The sequence below is a fragment of the Euprymna scolopes genome, chromosome 1 (assembly GCF_053919585.1).
Source record: "Euprymna scolopes isolate OS-2025 chromosome 1, ASM5391958v1, whole genome shotgun sequence".
Classification (NCBI taxonomy): Eukaryota; Metazoa; Mollusca; class Cephalopoda; order Sepiida; family Sepiolidae; genus Euprymna; species Euprymna scolopes.
The window spans coordinates 190,613,240-190,619,254 of NC_136482.1; positions in this window are offsets into that span (position 1 = coordinate 190,613,240).

Sequence of the window (6,015 nt, forward strand, 5' to 3'; positions counted from 1 at the left end):
GTTAGACATGACATCGGTTTTTAATGTAGGAGGAAACCAGCTCCCCAAAAAGGGGCACTCTGGTCAGTAATAAAAATAAAAAATGTATCAGTCACGAAGGATTTCTCCTCCATTAACCGAAACCAAAAAAGTGTAGTGCAGCATCTGAAGATCAGATACTACACTTTGATCTTTGCCCGAAGACCATCTATTTATCTATTTCTGTATGTATCAATCTGTTTATTAATCTGTATATTTTTCTACTTATCTATCTATCTATCTATCTATCTATCTATCTATCTATCTGCTATAACCAAGTAGGTTTTGTTATCTTATTATCTGAGAGTTCATCATTCAAACTCTTCAGCTTAACATTCACAAGCAACATAAATTGGAAGAAGTACATGGACGACATTGCCAAGACCGCTGCAAAGAAGCTGGCCTCCCACTACTGCACTAAAAGCTACTCACACCTGACATGCCTCTACAACACCACCACTCGCCCATGCATGGAATATTGTTGCCACATCAATCATTACTCTCTATAGGACAGGGTCCAAAAAAGTCTCCAATCTAATATATCCCACATTGTCAAACAAAGCTCCAATCCTTGTCCCATTGCCACAATGTTGCATTCTTGTGCTTGTTTAAAAAGTATTTTAATAGAATGTGCTTCAATGCCCTTATAGAACTGGTGCCCCTTCATTATTAATAAGCAGCAAAATCACACCCCTTCACTGTAGATGTCCATCAAATCCGGACAGTCTTCTACTTAAATAGTTTCTTGTTTTAAATTGATAGACTTTGGAATTCATTGTCTATATCCTTGCTGCTCAACTCCCTACTTAGAGTGTTCCTATGGGCGTGGTCCCTATTTCACCATAGTTCTTTATGTTTCAGTGGCAATTTGAATTGTTTGGGGCGAATATGAGTAAAAAAAAAAAAAGGTAAATGATGACATTTCTAAAGGATGACATCCATTAAAACAGCAATTAGGGATAGCGGACGCAGTGGACGATGTCACAAAATAATGACGTCATTCACTGAAGAGAGTGAGGGCGAGTGATGAATGTGTAGATGTTACTATTTTTCTTTTTACAACCGCAGGAAAAGGTGACACAGAGTCAGAAAATGGGGGATTGAGTAAAACAACACCTAAATTGCAGCCAAATCGACATTCCCCAGTAGGGGTGCCTTAACTAACCCCTTATCAATAAAGAGAAGATAATGCCTGAGAAAGTACTGCGCAGAACAATACATCAAGGTCAAGGTCACCTAACTCAAATGGCCCAGACTCTGTTAGAATAATTATCGAAGACGTATCTTTGACTTGGTATGAAAAGGTCAGGTTGAACGCTTAGCTCTGTGAATCTTGCTTGCTTACATGAAAATAGATGAGATCATAAAGAATGAATGATAGTTGCCAAAAGTAATGTGACATCATAAAAAAAAAATGCTAATTACCAAAACATATATTTGAAAGCAGCAGCAGCCATAATTGCTGACTTCTGCTTTATAAACCTGAGCAAAAAAAAAAAAGTGGTAGTAGGCAGGTAAGCAGGCTTGAACCCGTACTGAGAAGGAGGAAAAGAATGTGAAAAAAAACCCCTGACTTTGCCGTTGCATCCATTGCCAAACCGGAAGTGGCGAAGGTTTAAATTAAAGCTAGTCCATTGAAAAGAGCTTAGTTGAGGATGAAGGAATTAATGTTTTTAGCCAATTTTCTGATATTTGTCATCTGAAGGGCCGGGCTTCAAAATGATACTGATCTTGTGAAAATCCATCGCCTCTATTGAAAGTTTTAGGCAGACATAAATACATACATACATTTAAACAGACAGGTGAGATTTATACTATAGATGTCAAAGCTAAAAGCTTATTTATGTAACAATAGGTATAAAAAATATTGATTGACTCAGCAGATCATGCATATTCTAGTGTATCAGTAAAAACAACCTATTCAGTTATAAGCAATACGATTTTTGTCCAGCGACATCTGCAGCTGATGTACTGACTGTAATACACATAGGATCAGTGAATCTATCAGCAGGGGGGTTTCTCTCAAAAGCAATAGCTCTTGACATATCAATGTGTTTGGTGTAACGGTCCACTTTACAATATTTCCAGCTATGGAATATCTGCAAATGTCTTCTCAACCATCAAATCTTTTCTCTCTGATAGGTTTTTATAAAAAGGCCGAAACTCAAACACTGGCATACCTCAAGAATGCATCCTGGGCCCAACTCTCTTCCTTATCTTTTTTTATCTATTTTTTTTTTTTTTTTTACATGGAGGTCACCACTTATCAAGGCCTGGAGGCCACTCAGGGATAAGGGTTATTGCGTGTACAGTAATCAATGAGATAGTATTGTAGTAATCATTAGTATTGGAGATTTGATAGAGTGTCTTACTTAAGAGGGCGCTTTGTCAGGAATTTGTTTATGTTGGACTTGAAGACGTCCAAGTTGTAGTCAGGTGGAAAACAGGCAAACGGAAGAGATTTCTACAGTCGTGCACTTCTGAGAAAGAAGCTCAGCTCATGGAATCTACGTTTGGATTTAGGAACAGATAAAGATTTCCCAAATCACATTCTAAGTTCATTCGTCGACATATATGCAGATGAGACCAGTATATATGGTGACACTTAAAAGACCAACAATGACCAAGACCTCTCTGAGTCTCTCTCCTCCGACCTTGAGTATGTGGTGCAATGGGGCAAAAGGTGACTGGTTAATTTTAATGCATCCAAAACCAAGCTATCTTTTTACTATAACTCTCTGATTCCAATTTGGTCCTAATTGGTATGAATGGCTTTCGTCTGAAATAAGCTTCCTGCTTTGATAAGCTTCTGGGTCTGACCTTTACCCCTGGCCTAAAATGAAAGACCTACATCAAATTTTTTGCTAAGGTCACCAGAAAAATGGTTGCATCATTCTACCTCTCCAGAAGATATCTCACTCCCAATCCAATCCTCTATCTGTATACGAGCCAGATACGTCCTAAAATGGAGCATCGTTGTCACATCTGGGCAAGAGCTGCTTGGAGCACCCTATCTTTTTTTTTTTTTTTTTTTTTTTACATAGGAGTCACCACTTATCAAGGCTCGGAAGCCACTCGGGGATAAGTGTCATTGCGTGTACAGTAGTCAATGGGATAAAATCGTAGTAATCGTTAGTATTGGAGATTTGATAAAGTGTCTTACTTAAGGGGGAGCTTTTTCTTGCCTTGACAAAGTTCAAAATCGGCTTTAGAACTAGTAGGTGATGTTCTTTTCTCTTTCCTGTAACCTCTTTCCCTAAAGTTGAAGAGCTACAAAGACGGGAGTGGTACTATTAAAACAAGGGACCTTTTGTGACCCAGGATTTTTTTTTTATTTTACATATTCACCACCATCCTCAACGCACTTTTACAAAGAATTCAATGACGCATTTCTGATTCTGATGCACATCCATGAGAGGGGTTGCTTTCTTAGAGTCTCACACCATCAATATCTGCAATAAAGAGAAGAAACTTTCAAATCATCAATGCGTAAGTTCAGTCATCGTAAAATGCAATTTGCAATCCCTTCTTATCCATTCAGATGACACAAAAAATAGGAGGCATTACTCATAGAATGCCACATTACTTATTACTCACACACGCGCATATTCACACTCATAGAAAATAAACGCAAACACATTTGTAAGTCTCGAGTCTATCCCTTACATTTCTGCATTGTTCTGCCTTCTGTAAATCTAAATTTCTTTTATATACATATTAGCGAGGGGTACCCAGCGTTGCCCGGGTGTTTGGAGGTGTGTGTGGTTTTGGGTAAATCAAAACTCGGGGAGGGGGGTTTAAATATATAAAAAAAGGTTTTGGTAGGTAAGTATGAGGATCGAACCCGAACCCTTGAGGCAAAGTTGGAAATTAAAGTGTGAAAAAAAAGAGTGCGGCGTTAACCATTGGGCCACTGCAAGATGCAATAAGAAACATGTTTGAATTTATTTAATTACTTAAATTAGCAGGTGCACGTTTTAATGACTTAATGAGGTCAACTTTTGACTGTGGGGTAGCATTTCATTTAGTGCGGGAATGCTTCTTTTTTTTTCCCCCCAAGACGTTGGGGATAGGGGAAAACAGCTCCACTTGTCGAAATTGAATAGCAATTGTCTTCTGATATAAGGAAATAATATTTCTACATTGATCAAAGCTGATTGCTTTCGGACATTTCTGGCGATCAAGACCGGAAAAATACCGCCAGAATTAGTGTCGCTTTTATTATAGAAAAAAACTTAGTCCACATGTGGCGAGCGACAAATGTTGAATATTTATCTTTCCGAAGTCGAGCAAATTAAATAGACAGGCGAGCTCCATTGTTAACTCGGAGATATTACGATTTATATGTGATATAAAAAGTTTTAATAAGTTGTGAATCGACTGACCGCTTCTCTGAAAAAAGCTTTTTGTAGACATACAGAAAAAGCGAACACACATACACACACACATACATACATTTTTGCTTTTATATTTATAGATTAAACAATGCTTCAAGCAAACTATTTTAATCTATTATATTTTTAACACTTTTATCTTCTACCACACACTGATTTTTGTGATGAGTTGGTGTGAAATTCCAATCTCTACTTATATATAAAAGGCAATTTGTCTGTGTGTCTATGTGTGTGAGCTCATTCTCTATGGATTCTGAAACGGCTGAAACGATTTTTTTTTTAAATTTCATACATATGTACTTTATGTGTCTGGGAATGTTCTTAGATAGATTTTGTATTGATTTTGTATTAGAATGCATCCGATAAGTATTGAAACCTGATAATAAAAAAATATCTGATTAAAGAAGGAACAATTTTGAACAAGGAACGATTTTGATCAAAGTTAACACCCTTATACAGCCTAACATCACAAGTGCACTTGAGAAGTTTTATCATCGCATAAGCAGAAGGGCTTCGTATATAAAATCAAAATTAGCATCTTTGATAAGACAGGAGTTCAAAATGTTTTTGTTTAGAGCACAATTGAACCATGATACTCGACTTTTGGATTTTAAACTTTAATTCAGACCATTATATAAAATGGTTTTATAAAATTAACAGCAGATTCTCTCCAGTGCAAGGTAGACTACAATGTATTGTGAACTAAGACATTGCAGGGAGGCATGTGTAGTTTGTTCCTGAAACACCCCAACTCGAACAGGCAATCAATTGATTTGATTGAAAAATGGGTGATTTCACTGATTTCGATGGCAATAAAATTATTTGAAGTGTAAAACATTCATTGATCCCCATTCAATCCTGGGCAATGTCCCTACATAATATCCCAGTAGCTTATGTCCCTGATAGTAGCCCCTTACATCAAAGTGGCAATGTGCCTTGTTTGGGGTGAAAATGTAATAATAAAAAAAAAGTATACAAACAAAATAGTTGAAATGTTACATGCATATGTGTGTAAGTGTGTGTACATGTGTGTGTGTGTGTGTTTAAAAATAAAGAATAAAAGTTGGTAATTGAGCATAACACGGTAGCTTAAATTTCAAACACGTCGCTAGAGGGCGCCCGCATTTCTTAATTGTCGTATGGAAGCACAAAATGGAAGCAATACGTCCGCTTTTCTGCAAAAGAAGAAGAAGAAGAAGTTAGTTGTTTGGGAATACTGCCGGGACCCATTTCACTCTAAATACATTTTAGATGGCTTAAATAAAAAATTTACCTACAAAAAATATGTATAATTTTAACTTCCCCTTCTTAGTTTGCAGTTCTTAATGAAGGTAGTGTTGGAAACAATTTCAGATAAACTATGTTAAACTTTTATATTGCGCTAAATGGCAGTTTTATGACGATACTGAACATCCATAATTAGCAAAAGATTGAACGTTGAACAAAGTAGATGCGACTGACAAAAAAAAAAAAAAGAATATTTTGAAAGTTTTCATTGACTCTCTATTATTGATGTTTGGTCCGGCGGTTATTATTTACAAATCTAACAAAATATGGTTTCATAATCGATTTATTAGTTATTTATTTTAATTTTTGAAGTTTT